General features: G+C 46.6%; 1 protein-coding gene and 1 long non-coding RNA gene across 2 annotated transcripts in view; one reads left to right on the top strand and one right to left on the bottom strand.

Moving 5' to 3' along the window:
• Nucleotides 1-16,733, bottom strand: part of Asator (tau-tubulin kinase asator) — a 364,070-nt gene that overhangs the window by 308,882 nt on the left and 38,455 nt on the right. The window lies entirely within an intron of this gene.
• LOC126535601 (uncharacterized) lies at nucleotides 1,336-2,668 on the top strand. The gene is made up of 2 exons (XR_007600541.3): nucleotides 1,336-1,821; nucleotides 2,543-2,668. It is a non-coding gene; the product is annotated as an uncharacterized lncRNA (long non-coding RNA).

Below are 16,733 nucleotides of genomic sequence, written 5' to 3'. Positions count from 1 at the left end.
TGGTCTGTTTTGCCGATGTAGTGTCTGCTGCACGACAGTGGTATTTAATATTCATCAACACCCCTGTGCTCTACGTACTCTTTCTTGCATGTTTTTTTTTTCACAGGTAGTGGAAGATTACATGATTCCAGAACAATTTGGTTTGTTCTACACATGATAGTGAACTTGCCAGTCTTATATTAAACATGGAATTGGGTAGAAAGATGTGGTATTTCTTATGGTGCTCTGGTGCATTCAGCTTGTGCAGATGCTTCAAGCTTGTATTGACAAAAATTGGGATGAAGCCATAGGAGGAGAGTTGTAAAAGTGTAACGAAAGCCTCCTGATAGATATGCTGAGTTGTGCTGCTGTGGACACTTATTCGTTATCCCTACAGGGTAACGCTGTTAGGGTTATGGATGCTTTGACACTGTAGGGCCTACAAGATGGCTAGCATTTCAGAACACATTAAAACGACTGTAGGGATGCGTGTCGTGCTATGGTATCATAATTGGCCCACAAAGTGACCACCTTTGCTTACACTATGTGGTAATTTGGCCCAGTTTACTTAACCTGACTGCCATCTATGCATGAGGAGGAGAAGGGACTAAAAAAATGAAGGGACCTTCGATTAATGTTCCTGTACAGATGGCCCATACATTGCATTTTTCTTATCTTGCAGGCCTTGTTACTTAAAGCTTTCTATGGGCGAATGTCAGCATTTCATTCTTATTTATACCTAATAAGTATTGCTTTGTTCACAGTGTCACTTTTTATATTTACCGTATTTACTCACATAATGATCGCACTCACGTAATGATCGCAGCCCTGAATTTTGTCGTCCAAATTCGATTTTTTTTTTTATTTCCTGTGTTGATCACACTCCGAACTTGCCGCAGCGATCTGTCATGTGCCAAGTCTAGCTATTAATGATCGCGCTTACCATCTGTCGGATGCTACGCGAACAACTCTTCAAGACAAACCAACCAGTCTGCATGCACCAAACATTCTTAAGCAGATGCCCGATTTCATTCCTTTCATCACTTTCTGCACTTCCATGACAAAAAAGCTACAACCAAAATTGCCTTTATTATGTGTAGGCTTTTGTAATGGTTGTGGTCAAGAACAACAAAAAAGGCACCTTTCGATTTTTCTCATCTGCACTCGTGGGCACGCAACAAATCTTGTAACACTTGTAACACAGCTACGGTATTCGCCCACCCTTAGCGGAAACGTGCTGTATTAGGATAGTAGTGCAGACAAATGCCGCAGTTTCCGCAGCATGGCCGCCATGTCTTTCTGTGTCACTGGCAGCTAAGCACGCCCATCTGTTTCTGCCCCCTCATAGTGGACGTGGCTACGTTATTGCCACAAACTTACCGATATTAATGATATTATTCATTCCGGATACGGAAGAAACTGTTTCAATGCATGTAATGTAGTCACAAGAAAAAAAAATCGCGTTCGGCGCATTTGGTGTGTTCAGCTTGCTGCGCCGGCCGCCATTTTTGTTTTGGTGTCCCGCACTACACTCAGTGGCAGCCACCTATTTGTTGACCTGTTGCCATCCCGCAGCAAACGCGGGATAAAAAAAATTCTTTTTGCGGGAAATTTAACCGGCGTAATGATCACACATCTGAATTTGCGACCATTTTTTTACAAAAAAGTGCGATCATTATGCGGGTAAATACAGTACTCTTGTGACACCAAGCTCACTTGCTTTAATGCAGGTGTGCTGGGCCTGCAGGAAAGCTGTAAGCAGACTGCAGTGTTGCTGATCAGTGCTGATCTCCACGTCCGAGTTGGTCCCACAACATCCAGGCACCACAGTGCTTTCACAAGGTAATATGATATGGACACCTTGCACCTCAGTATCAGTTTTGAGTTAGACTTTTGATAAATATTTAAGAAGACACAAGGGTTGGCCTTGGTGATAAATACACTCGTGTTCTGCAGTGTTCCTCATGTACATGTTTTCAGAGGATGCTTACACTCCTTAAATGCAAACTGCCATGGAGCTTGTTTAGGCCTTAAACTAGAACAAAAACTATCATTTAGTTTCTATAGTGGTATTAAAGGTGCATTAATCTTTCCATAAACAATTCTGCACTGGCATCTATGCAGTGTTTTCCGTCTGCATATTCCGCAGTGCGGTAGCAAAGAGCTGTGCTATCTCTGTATTCACTTGCATGAGCTTGTTATACTTGTTCATTTAATGTAAAATACTTGTGGAAAGGTATTAGACTATTTCTGTGGTTTTGTATTGCAATTCTGCAGCCATTTATATTGTTTGTCAGAGACAGGAACAAGACAATGCGAGGACGAGCACTTGCTTTCAACTGCTGTGGTTAATGTTGAAATATCAATTTACATAGGTAGAAAACTCATAAGCCTCCGTGTTCTCTTTTTCCTGTTTCTTTGTGAGATTTTCACGCTTTACACACAATATCATGCAAGAACCAGCCCGTTCAGTTATGCAGTGGAGCCACCTATTGTGCATGTCAGTTCCAATGGCTTGTTAGAATCTAACAGGGCCGGCTGCTTTGTTTACATTTTTTTGCAGAGGCATACGAGCACTTTGTGTCAAAAACACCGAGCACTGTGGATACAGAGGCAAGGAGGCTGAAGGACCTGAACAAGCACCTGGCCACCATGCTTCGATATGCAAAATAAAGATGGTTTGTGTTAATTGTGTGCCCTAAAAAGTGTCCTCTTTGTCTACGAGCTGGCACATCGGCCGACTCACGTGATAGAAATTAACTCGCTGTAATGTTGGCAGTAGATGTTACTGTGTGGAACTTCACCAAAAATATTGCATGAACAAAAGAACTCATTCAACACAAATGAGAACACTTGTAGAATGCAGCTAAACAAGAATAGTGTCATTTTGCATAGCTGAACGAGAACATTTTCATGTAGCATACACAAACGAGAACGATATCGTTGAGCATAGACGTGCGAGAACTATCTCGTCAAGCATAGCTATGCGAGAATAATCTCGTTTAATGTACCCATACGAGAACGATCTCGTTCAGTGACGATGTCCTCTCGTACACATGTGACATACGACATCGTTGAGTCTACGGAGCAATAATAGCGTAGAGAAGTTCTCGTAAAATTCTCATACATATTTTTTCGATAGGGGAAAGTCCGACGTGCCGAGAGGGCGACCACAGGAGCACGAGTGCACCAGGCGAAAACTACGTCACGGTGGCGGGCGTTGCACTGACGCTGCTGCGTGGTTCGCGAGTCCGTCAGTCGAGCACGGGCAAGCTGGCGTACATGGCCGGCGAGGGCGATGGCGCCGTGCGGATACTCGCTTGTTGAGATCGCAGCAGGAGGAAGTACCGTGTCAAGGGGCAAGGTCGGTTCGCAACCGTAGAGTAAATGAAATGGAGAAAATCCGGCGGTGTCGTGCCGGGAAGAATTATAAGCAAATGTGACGTAAGGAAGGGCAACGTCCCAGTCGTGGTGGTCCTTCGAAACGTACTTGGACAGCATGTCGGTAAGAGTACGGTTTAACTGCTCTGTCAGGCTATTGGTTTGAGGATGGTATGAGGTAGTCAGCTTGTGATGAATAGAGCAGGAACGCACAATGTCGGCGATAACTTTAGAGAGGAAGTTACGACCACGGTCAGTAAGCAGCTGTTGCGGGGCGCCATACACTAAGATAATGCCACGCAAGAGAAAGTCCGCGACGTCAGTGGCGCAACTGGTAGGGAGAGCCCAAGTGATAGCGTATCGGGTGGCGTAATCAGTTGCGACGGCTACCCATCTGTTCCCAGAGCATGACGTGGGAAAGGGACCGAGGAGGTCTAAACCAACACGAAAGAACGGTTCCACAGGGACGGTGATCGGCTGGAGATGACCGGAAGGTAGCACCTGAGGTGTTTTCCGACGCTGGCAGGGATCACAGGCAACAACATAGCGTGGGACGGAGCGAGCGAGACCAGGCCAATAGAAGCGGCGGCGGACGCGGTCGTACGTGCGGGTTACCCCAAGATGTCCTGCAGTGGGTTCGTCATGCATCTCAAAGAGCACAGTCTGTCGTAGATGTTTTGGCACGACAAGAAGATCAGGGCCATCAGGGAGGAAGTTCCTTCGGTACAGAATGCCGCCTTGGCGGCGAACGGATGCGTCGGTACGTGTAGAGCGCAGACGTGCGATGAGTACTCGCAGCGTATGGTCTCGGTACTGCTCATCGGCGATCTTAGCGAAGGCAGACACAGAGAAAATGCCGTTGGCGGTACTACTGTCGGCGTCGTCAGGCTCGTCTACCGGGTAGCGAGACAGGCAGTCAGCGTCTTTGTGTAGTCGGCCAGATTTGTAGGTAGCAGAGAACGAATATTATTGGAGGCGTAAGGCCCAGCGACCAAGTCTTCCTGTAGGGTCTTTCAATGAGTATAACCAGCAAAGCGCGTGATGGTCTGTGACAACGGAAAAGGGTCGGCCATATAAGTATGGGCGGAACTTCGCAACCGCCCAAACTAGGGCCAGACACTCACGCTCAGTGATGGAATAGTTGCGCTCCGCAGGCGAGAGGAGCCTGCTGGCGTAAGCGATAACACGGTCGTGGCCACGCTGGCGTTGTGCCAGTACTGCGCCAATTCCGTGACCGCTGGTATCAGTACGGACTTCGGAAGGCGTAGAAGGATCGAAATGGGCCAGAACGGGAGGCGTTGTGAGAAGGCCGATTAGAAGCGAGAATGCAGAGGCCTCGTTATCGCCCCACTGGAAAGGGGCGTCTTTTTTCAAAAGCTCGGTAAGTGGTCGTGCAATGGCCGCGAAATTTTTCACGAAACGGCGGAAGTACGAGCGAAGTCCGATGAAGCTGCGCACATCCTTGACACACTTTGGAACAGGGAAGTGCGTAACAGCATGAATCTTGCCTGGGTCCGGTTGCACTTCGTTCGCGTCAACGAGATGTCCAAGGACGGTAATCTGGCGACGGCCGAATTGGCACTTCGATGCGTTGAGTTGCAGACCAGCTCGCCGAAAAACGTCGAAGACTGCTGAGAGGCTCTCGAGGTGCGTAGCGAATGTTGGGGATAATGCTATGACGTCGTCCAAGTAGCACAGGCACGTGGACCATTTGAAACCGTGAAGAAGGGAGTCCATTATGCGTTCAAAATTGGCAGGAGCTTTACATAGACCAAACGGCATCACTTTGAATTGATAAAGACCGTCGGGTGTCACAAAGGCAGTCTTCTCGCGGTCGAGATCGTCCACGGCTATCTGTCAATAGCCGGAGCGAAGGTCAATAGAGGAGATATAGCGAGCACCGTGGAGGCAGTCAAGGGCGTCATCAATCCGAGGTAGGGGATACACGTCCTTTTTGGTAACCCTGTTAAGGTGCCAATAATCCACGGAAAAGCGCCATGAGCCATCCTTCTTTTGTACCAGCACAACAGGTGACGCCCATGGACTACATGACAGGTCAATAATGTTCTTGGCAAGCATTTTGCGAACTTCGGTGTGAATAACTTGACGCTCAGCCGGTGATACTCGATACGGGCGGCGATGAATAGGAGGGGCATCGCCGGTATTAATGCGATGTTTGACAGCTGTTGTTTGGGCCAAAGGACGATCGTTAATGTCAAAAATATCTTGCTAGGAAATGAGAACGCGGTAGAGCGCACGAGCGTGCTTGGAAGGCATGTCGGGTGCAATAATTTTTTGTAAGTTGGCGATTGTACAAGTTGCCGACTGCGACGGTAGAGGAGGATCGGTTAAATTGTCGTCTACTGAAATCGATGCTACAGAGTGATCCTCGAATGAGCAATGTCGGGCCAGAAACATCCCGCGTGGCAGCACTTGTGTCCTCAAGCCGAAATTTACCACTGGCAGGCAGACGCAATTCGCCGTAATAGATAAAACTGTGTGAGGTACTGTGATCCCGTGTGTAAGGAGGACGTCTTGCATAGGAGCCGCGATGTAGTGACCGTCAGGGACTGGTGGGGATGACACGAAGTACACGTAAGTCAGTGCCGAAGGTGGCAAGCGAACGAAGTCAACGGAACTGGGGTGTGGCTCAGCGGGTTCCAGAACAGGCAGGTCAAGGCGGAGTACTGGCGGAACAATGGATGAGAGCAGAATGTGCGGAGAGGAAGTCTAAGCCGAGGATAATGTCGTGGGGACAGCGGGCGATGACTGTGAACAGCACGATTGTTGAGCGATCGGTGAAGGAGACGCGGGCGGTGCACATACCAATTACAGGGGCTGTTCCGCCATCGGCGACACGGAGATCAGGAGTCTTGGCGAGCGTGATTATTTTCCTGAGCCGGTTGCGAAGGTCAGCACTCATTACGGACAAATGCGCCCCAGTGTCTATGAGTGGAGACACAGAAACACGGTCGACTTGCACGTCAAGAAGGTTCAGATGAGTGGGCAACGTCAGTAGAGGATTTGGCGGCGTAGGGAGAAATGCAGCGTCACCTCGAGGCGCTGCATCGTCTAGTTTTCCGGCTGGGAGCGGCGTCCGAAGGGAGTCGGCGAATAGGAGCTGCGGGACTGGGGCGAGCGAGATTGTAGTTGTTGGGGCGAAGGCGAACGAGAATAGGAGCGGTTCGGTGCAGGAAAATCAGCGGCGGCGTTATCGGAGCGTGCGGCATAGGGACGAGAAGGGCCACCTTGGGGGCGAGAGTAGGCAGTATAGTAGGCCGGGTCGGGGAGCTCCAGCGACTGCGACAGTGCCGAGAAATGTGCCCGATTCGATGGCAGTGGAAACAAATGGGCTTGTCGTCAGCAGTGCGCCATTCTGATGGGTTGCGGAAACGTGGTGGGTAAGAAGATGTGGGACGGGGCGGAATCGAAGAAGCCGGGCGGGTATCAGGACGATGGGCCGAGCAGATGGTGTGAAGACCCATGTTTTCGAACTCTTGGCGGACAACTGCCTGGATCAGTGAGACCGTGACTGCAGATGTGTTGGTGGGACTGGAGTCGAAGGCAGCCGGATAGGCGGCCTCGATCTCACGCCGGACGATCCTGGTAACATCGGCAGTGTTGTTGGGACGAGAAGTGTCGGCACAGGAAGATGTCGCTGGGGTGTTGGGCAGACGGGCAAAATGCTGGTCAATACGTCGGCTTTTAGCGAGTTCCATGCGGCGGCACTCTTTTATAATAGCATCCACCGTCGCTACGTTGTTGCAAACGAGCAAGTTGAAGGCGTCATCGGCAATGCCTTTGAGGATGTGGGCAACCTTGTCGGACTCCGTCATGTAGGTGTCAACTTTGTGGCACAGAGCCAAGATGTCCTGAATGTACGTGACATAGGGCTCTGCTGACGTCTGCACACGGCCGGAAAGCGCCTTCTGCGCGGCAAGTTGGTGACTGTAGGGGTTGCCGAACAAGTCTCGAAGCTGTGCCTTAAGTGAATCCCAACTGGTGAGCTCGTCTTCGTGCGTGCGATACCAAACTCTAGGTGTGCCACCGAGGTAAAAGACTACGTTGGCGAGCATAATAGTAGGGTACCATCGGTTACTGCGGCTGACGTGTTCACACAGGCTGATCCAGTCATCCACGTCTACCCCATCTTTGCCCGAGAATACGCAAGGACCACGGGGAGCGGGGAGAGTGATGTAGGTCGTCGAGGTGGCAGCAGGTGTTGGAGCCGGCGGAGTCGGGTTGTCGTAGCCGGGAGCCATGAAGGAAGGCTCGACGTACCGTCCACTGGGAAGCTCCGTGACGAGGTACAGGGAACGTCCACCTCCACCAGATATGTTACGTAGGAAGACGCAGACGAAAAGCTATGTACAAGTATATTTACAAGAAAATACGCTGCGCTTGGGCAAGAGGCAACAGCCCGCGTTAGCTTCTAATCGTCGTCGTCGTCTTCTTACTGCTCGGCTCTTCGTCATTGGAAATACTATCCAGTAGCAATATACATAAGCACTTAAGAGGGAAGGAAGAATGAACTGTAGGCGTTCTATACCGGAATTTATTCGAGGGGTCGGCACTACCCAATTCTCCGCATGCCTTGTCTTGTAGGTTACCTCTCGGGTACGCAAATCAGCAAGGTAACGTATGTGGTTTACGTTTCTCCGTGTTTCCTGTTTAAACCGAACACTTAAGCGGTATTTGTGCAAGTTGTGGATCTTCAGCACACTACCTTGCAGACTTGTTTGCGGGTCGGGAACAAATCGCACGCAATTAGTACGACCCTGAAAACACGGCTGTTACAAGTCGTTTATTTGTGCCTGGGGTGCATACACCCGCACGAGGACCACGCCCCAGCCTTCGTCTCGCAGTCATATCTGAGAACGACCGGGCACCCGGTAGGGTGTCTTCACTACCAGGGCAGAACTGCCATTGTTTTTTTGTAAACTCTGATGAAGACCGGTCCTCCGATCGAAACCGTTGAAATTAAATACTTGTTCTGTTTACCTTGTAGCACCACTCAAGTTCTTTACGTTTGAAAGGTAGCCTGAAGAATTGCTCTTTGCGTACTACAACTACTCATGGCTACTAAAACTGCTACAGGGAAACAGATCTCACGGAAATTCCCGCATATGATACCGCATTGTGCCGTCATCGGCGATTCGCAGACCAAGTATGTTTTCAGTCACTTTGACCGGCACGAGGACGACACCTCAGCCTTCGTCTCGCAGTCATATCTGAGAACGACCGGGCACCCGTAGGGTGTCTTCACTACCAGGGCAGAACTGCCATTGTTTTTTTGTAAACTCTGATGAAGACCGGTCCTCCGATCGAAACCGTTGAAATTAAATACTTGTTCTGTTTACCTTGTAGCACCACTCAAGTTCTTTACGTTTGAAAGGTAGCCTGAAGAATTGCTCTTTGCGTACTACAACTACTCATGGCTACTAAAACTGCTACAGGGAAACAGATCTCACGGAAATTCCCGCATATGATACCGCATTGTGCCGTCATCGGCGATTCGCAGACCAAGTATGTTTTCAGTCACTTTGACCGGCACGAGGACGACACCTCAGCCTTCGTCTCGCAGTCATATCTGAGAACGACCGGGCACCCGGTAGGGTGTCTTCACTACCAGGGCCGCACTGCCATTTTTTTGTAAGCCCTGATGAAGATCGGTACACCGATCGAAACTGTTGAAATTAAATACTTGTTCTGTTTACCTTGTAGCACCACTCAAGTTCTTTACGTTTGAAAGGTAGCCTGAAGAATTCCTCTTTGCCTACTACTACTACTCATGGCTACTAAACTTGCTACAGGGAAACAGATCTCACGGAAATTCCCGCATATGATACCGCATTGTGCCTCATCGGCGATTCGCAGACCAAGTATGTTTTGAGTCACTTTGACCCGCACGAGGATGACACCTCAGTCTTCGCCTCGCAGTCATATCTGAGAACGACCGGGCACCCGGTCTGGTGTCTTCACTACCAGGGCAGAACTGCCATTTTTTTGTAAGCCCTGATCAAGATCGGTACACCGATCGAAACTGTTCAAATTAAATACTTGTTCTGTTTACCTTGTAGCACCACTCAAGTTCTTTACGTTTGAAAGGTAGCCTGAAGAATTCCTCTTTGCCTACTAATATATATATATATATATATATATATATATATATATATATATATATATATATATATATATATATATATATATATATATATATATATATATATATATATATATATATATATATATACATTCGATTTGTAAACCCTGATGAAGATCGGTCCACCGATCGAAACTGTTGCCAATAAATACTTGTTCTGTTTCCTTGTAGCACCACTCAAGTTCTATATATATACATATATACACATATATATATAGGCCAAATGCGATGTCATTCTAGAGCGCCTTCTGTGTCACTTTTGTGTCACTGTCACTGTCACTGCAAGCTGCACTCAACCTGTTCGATAATAGAGCGCTTTCGGACGGAAATATCCATGGACCTCGGCCTAGGCATTCTTGCGTACAAAATGCCTTGAAAGCCCTTCTGCACTTCGTGGAGGATACTCGATTGTACAAACGCTTGTGACAGTGGATATTCCGGTGCGACTGACTCTGTGGAAGGCTGACTGCTATTTTCCTTTTCTATCCTTATCTACTCTAACCTGGCCTGTACTTCGTTGACCTCCCTACCCTTCGCTGTTTGTTGCTTTGTCTCCTTACATTCTCATCCAGCTACATCGAGGTGATTTCTGGCAAATTACCTATCTGTTGCTTATACTGGCCGCCGTTTTGCGCACTGCTCTTGCTTCTGTCTCGTTACTACATGATTGGTGCTTTGCTTTAATTATGCCCCAGCTTATTGGGTTGAATTCTTAATTGGAATTTAATGGTTGCATGCACAGAAGGCAACGCAGTCCTTGCACGCCGAAAGTCTGACAAGTGAAACAGATGACATTAGTGGAGCGCAACAGTGCTTTTACATAATGAATACATTGTTGCGCTAACAATGCATTGCTGAAAGAAAACGCCTCTATCGCATAAGGTTTTTCTGTAGACGCAGTTGATTTGTTTTACTCAGTGCCTCAACAGGAAATGCGTGCCTCTGTTGAGGATTGCATTGACTGCAACGGCCCAGTAGATTTTCAGAATCTATTGGGCATGTCTATTGACAAATTTATGGTTTTATTGAAATCTTATTTGAAGTCTACTTCTATTTCCTTTAACGACGACTGCTATGTTTAACCGCAAGGAATATGCATTGGTTCCTGCGTCACTCCTGTGCTGTGTGACATTTTCTTGGCGTGAATTGACCGCGACCTGCACAGTTCCTTTGACCATAGGTTCTGCCTTAAGGCTTTTGCATATGTCAAATATTTTTAAATAATTTTAAAAGTAAGCATGATTTTACCGTTTACCAGTGAATTAACGAGGTCTTGGGTGTTTTTAGACTACATGGGAAGGGCATGCTATTTACAAATGAAATCCCTTCCAATGGCAATGTTCAATTTTCATTCTGTTCTTAATTTTTTACAAAAACCATGTCTTGTTGGCAGTATAGCCCACGTGCCCCGAAGGAATTGCTGTCGTATGGTTCGGCACATTCAAAGTTAGTCAAAAGAGCAATGGCAACTCTTTTCCTTGAATGCGCTCTTATGACGTCGTGCCCTTACGTGATGCAGGCTAGCTTTGATAAGCAATTGGCGAGGCTACACACAGCCGGCTACCCGAGCTCGGTCGTTGTGGCGCTGTCAAAAACGTTGTTCCAGAAGGTGAAGGGAAAAAAGCTTAGCCCTGAGCTAAAAGGATGCAAAGCCGCAGTGGTGCCATAGGCCGCAAACATTCCCACAACCTGAAGAAAGTGGCTAATAGGTTTGGCGTGCCAATTGATTTCTCGGTGCCAGGCAAGTTGGCTTGACTGTGTCCGCGCGTAAGCGGCGTTGACGAAAAGTGAGGATGCCACAAAAACCACCCTAAACCGTACGCGAAATGTGCTACGGGCGTTATATACGAGATACTGCTGAAGTGTGGGAAGTCCTACGTAGCACAACCGGGGAGATGTGTCAATGACCAGGTTCGGGAGTATGAATTGTCTATAATTAACAAAAGTAGCGTGCATTTACCTACGCATTGCATGGTTTACTTGGCAGGCAAATGCCAGCCACTACTGCGTGATATTAAGATAATTGAGAGGAGTGGTGATAAGTCAGCAAGATAACTTTTGGAAGCATATCACATAAAAGAGAGAGCCACTAGTTGCATTAGGAATACGTTTATTTTTCGGTTTGACAACGAGGTGCAGCTGTTAAAAACGTCACTTTAATCACTCTAGACACCACTGATGTGCGCATGCGAATTTGTTGATTAACTCTGATCTGCTGTAAGAATAAAACCAGTTGAAGTTCAGTGCCCGACCTATGGTTTCTTACTTGCCCTCCTAATGTTAGCGCAACAATGTATTCATTATATCTCAACTCGCCCAACAACTAGTTCTACTCAGTGGTTTCAGCGTCTTCCGTTAATTTTCCTTCCTGAGTAACGACATTATCAGCAGTGAATGCATCATTTCAGGCAGAACCCATACAAAAATGCTTCCTTACTTTCTTTAGAACTTTTATCAACTTCCTATCAACTTTAGTAACATCCTATTGACTTTTACTTTATTAACGTTTGTCAAAAGAAAGTTGGTTACTTCTTTTCTAACTTCAGTATGTAAAAAGAAAGTTACTAGAAAGTTAAGACACACTATTTTAACTTTTTAGAAACACCATTCAATAGGAAGTCAATAAAAATAATTATGTTCTTAAAGTACATAACCCAAGTTACAAAACATGCATGAATATTATTAAATAACGTTATAATTATTCAGTGAACATGGCTGGTGCAAGACAGTCTTGTTTCATGCACAGGTGTAAATTTCCTTAATTTTCAATCAACTTTCTAGTAACACTGGTTACTAGAAAGTTGTTAAAAATGATTTAGTGAAAAATGAACGGATAACATTACATGAACTATAAATGAATATGCAAAGACTGGCTGCTTTAAAAAATTTTTTTTTGCACAGTAACTGTTTTCCTCATTTTTAATCAACTTCCTAGTAACAGATGATAGTAGAATGTTCATAGAAAAAAATTGCTTCTAATACCGGACGCTAAGAGGAAATATGGTCTCACCAATTGAAGATGATGGCACGTATTCTCGAAAACACGACAGCTAGCGCCATAGGAAGTGTGTATATGAGCGGCGATCATGAATTTGTGCTCAGTAGGTGTCAAAGAAGCCCGTAGGCTATCCACCATTGGAAGTAGACGGAGCTGCACGGACGGTGCGCTGATCGGCTCGTGTTCGCCAACTAAAGCGGGAGACACACGGTCCGATTCGGTGTCCCATCCGGCATCAGACGCGCGGGAACGGAAGCCAGAATCGAGGTTTTTGGCCGTGCCGAAGCGCCGGATCAGACGTCCGGCGTGCGACAAACCGGGCAGATTTTTATCGTCCGACAGGTCCGACAACCGCACCGTCGTCTGGCCGCAGCCAATGACAGCGCGGCTGGGATGTGACGTTCTCTGACGTTCCCTCCACGGGGGCGGCGCTGGCTGGCCGGTTTCTCGCAGTTTTTTTTTTCCTTGCCTGCTGCAGTTTCTTTCCGACATGAAATAGTAACCAGTTCAGTAAAATTAACTCGAACGTGTGCCTGTTATGCAAACTAGCGCCTGGTACACTAGCACTAAGCTACTGGCGAGATCGGGAGCCGCGACGCGAGGGCATTTCGCGGGCAGACATCACACACACCGACCGTCTGAGCGAGGCCGCTCGCTTCGCTTGCATGTTTGCCCTTCGCAACGAGTGCGTCGAGTAAACCAATTGTATTTAATTACGGCCGACCTAAGTGTACAGTGTTAATTGTTTTGGCAAAAATAAGCACGCTTCGACGAGCTCAGGCTGGATCGCATGCGCCGTTGGCCGTAGCGTCCGCCTAGCTATGCCTACCGGCCCTATCGCTGGCTTTAGCGGAGCCGTCAGTGGACAACGCGCCGTCGTGAAGGGTTCTGTCACTCGCAGAGTCATAATTTTATCCACAGTGTTCGCGTAAAGCGAAGCAGTGTTGTGCAGAGTTATGTTGCGTTTCTCGACGTGGATATGAACTCAAGCTGGGGAGCTGGATCTGGGCGGAGCTTACGCGCCGCTCAATCTTTCGGACGCACGCACCGTGTGCCCCGAATCGTCGTATCCCGCATGCCGGAGCATGCAGCGCCGCACGTCGGATCGTACGCGGAATTGTACCGCGTGTGTCTGTATAGCTCGCTCATGGTTAGGCTTAAGTCCCTGTATATGCTTTATAAATAAGGAAGCCTACCTAGGCACTGTAAACCCGACGATTGGGGCCTAAATGCCTGTCCTCCTCCCAGCTACGGCTTCCTTTGAGTGACAAAGTCTGATCTCGAAGGCCATGCTTTTGCAAACTGCATGCACCTGAAGCAATTGCGAATGTTGAAGGCAACATCCGCTTCGTTTTTATGATATATACATTTTCTTAAACTTCCTATCACAAAGTACAAAGTACCCATTTTGGACCTAACACATTTATTAAAGGACCCTACCAAATGTTACTCGGAAAAAACACAATTTTTTTCATTTACGATACATTTTTCTAAACACCGCAGAGTGGCGCTACTGCAGTCAGGCCCCGCACACTCTCAAGTTCAACAAATGGCCACAGAGGGCGAAAAAATCGACCGCGCGCCGCTGCTAACAAAACAAGCATAGTAGAATAACTTCGGGATGCTTACGTTAGTTTGAACATTTTCCGCTAGAGGCGCCGTAAAAAGCGCAATTTTATCTCACAAACTTTTTCTTACAATTACCGAAGCATTTTTAATACATAAAAAAGAGGGCGAAATTATCATTGCCAATTAGATATTGTACTTTTTCTAAGTAAGTTTGTTTGTCACTATAAACGCAAATAGCGTTCAGCATCATCGATATTTCACGTGACCTCTGGCCTGGATTTAAAATTTTCACCGGTATTTTCGAGTGCATGGCGGCACGGACTCATTCGTTCGTGCACTCAGACTGGTTCCTTCTTTTTTGCTAAAACTAGTTTATTGCGCTTCGATGTCTCGCGTTATTTAACCTGGGGTGAAGTGACGTGTTTGCAAGCGGACATGTAATCCCGAAAGTTGGGTATCGGTCGTGAGCCATTCGGAACACGTCTTTATCGAAACGGGAGCTGGATTCCGGTGCGGCTGACAACGGCAATAACGGTGAGTCGCTTAACACCGCTGCTTGAATCGTTATATAATATTCGTCTCATTAACTTACAGGCGGAGACAAGTTAACGAACTAGATCCTGCACAAGATATGGATGTTGAGGTCCTCCGTTGCTGTTTCCTAAATAAACCGTTACTTGCGAGACTGTCGTTATACACCCACAATCGGGAAAGAAAGAGCGATATCAGAACGCGTGTCTCATTTTTCATCTTATTGTAGCCGTTGCCATAGGTGACTGGGTAGCATTAACAATATACACATAAAACTTTTTTTCGAGTCCGCCGGCAACTTCTTTCGTCCACAAAACCGAATAATTCTTTGGTAAATTGATGTGAATGTGCACAATTTAACGTATTAAACAGTTACAAGCCTGATAATTCACTCATATTTCGTATTTGTTGGCTCCAAATGTTCTTGCTGTTCAGTTTGGTTTATCGTAGGGCATTTATTTTTGCAATAGTGAAGCGGTGCATCACGTCCGCGGAGAAAAATAATGCATCAGTTCTAATAGCTTCATGACTTTCATGCATTTGCTTGTGGAGCCAGCAGTGTGATCTCTTCCAGTGTATAAATGAACGCACAAATGTTCTCATTTCTGATCTTAATAATACTTAAGCTGTTTACATGCATTGTATAGTTAGGCAGGCATACATTTGTGGACAATAGCAGTATTTATGTAACGTGCGGCTTAAGCACCCTAGAACAGACAGGGTACATTTGCATGTGTTCTGTTGTCGCAAACCATTACAATATATATGTCACACCTTTTTGCATTTCATATCGCAAAATTTTGCTTTTCCGATTTCTGATTCAGTCAAAATTTCTGTTCCAGACATGCAGCGATGAGCACGGCACCAGTATAAAGCAACACACTCTACGCACTAAACAGAAGCTGCTGCCTGCTACAACAATGTCATTGTGTGGACGTTGGCTACTACTACAAGGTAAACAACACATGGTTCAGAAATAAATATGTTTCATATATGCTGTATTGGCTTGCTGTTTGCAGCAGATATGAATGTCTGTTCATATTTATGGTTCAGTATAATTGGTTCGAACATAAAAGAAAACACACAAGAGTTTGGCTAATCTGTGCTGTATCTCATGTGTCACCGTTCTGCCCCAACAGAGTCCATGCCAAGCATATCTTGGTCATCACAGGAGCTCCTATCCACACCAACAGAAAGGGGCTGGAGCCGAATTTGCAAGGCTTTTACACCACGAACAAAGAAGAGCATGCAGAAGAATTTGCATGAGATATCAAGTCTGCAGATCACTGTGTCAAGACTGAAAAGAACTTCAGCTACCATTCCACAAGCACGGACAAATTGGCTGAGTCATCCAGGTAACTCGAAAAGGACTTTATAGAAATTCTTCGTCTTCAGATGCACCTGCAACTTCTTATCAAGCACGGACGACGCTGGCCAAAACAGTTCCGTCAGTTTGCCCTTAATCAGCTTCCTGGCCATGTCAATTCCATTTGTGCCAAGTGTAATTTTTCTTCTATAAATGCAAGCTTTTTCATTGCCCATTCTCGTTAGAGATCATTCATCCTCATCCAAACATAGAGGTCAACCGATTCTTCGCTGATACTTAATACCAGTCACTGTCTAGTACCATAACATATCTGTAGCAGTACCTTTTAGTGTATGTTGTCATGCACAATTCCTCTCCTGAAATAGCTGATGCAACATCGACATGTGTCTTGCATTAACCTACGCACCATTTGCTATGCACCAGTTTACTTTTCTTGATGTTTTTGGTCTCCAATGCTTGCAGAGCAGAGTGGCTTCTCTCTTGAATGCAAGCTTTCTCATATTCCATATTCCTAGTCTCGTTGATGATTGCTCTTCTTCCTCGATAACCTGGGTCTTTGCGCAAGCTACACTGAATGATAGATTGCAGAATCTGGTTTTGCTGCCCCACTTGGTTGTGGTCGCCGTGTTACATTGCTCAGATGTGGGGGCCTGGTCAGTTGCATTGGTAACAGTCTCTCGAGGTAAGCATTAGCTCCTGCAGTCCGCACAGCGACATAGACTTCCAGTGTACACACACCATAAATGGTGCTCCCGTTCGTTTTTTCCTGCCACAGCCATAGGCAA

The sequence above is a fragment of the Dermacentor andersoni genome, chromosome 7, assembly GCF_023375885.2.
Source record: "Dermacentor andersoni chromosome 7, qqDerAnde1_hic_scaffold, whole genome shotgun sequence".
Lineage (NCBI taxonomy): Eukaryota > Metazoa > Arthropoda > Arachnida > Ixodida > Ixodidae > Dermacentor > Dermacentor andersoni.
The sequence above is the reverse complement of the archived record's forward strand: the minus strand, read 5'-3'. Positions and strand labels throughout refer to the sequence as shown.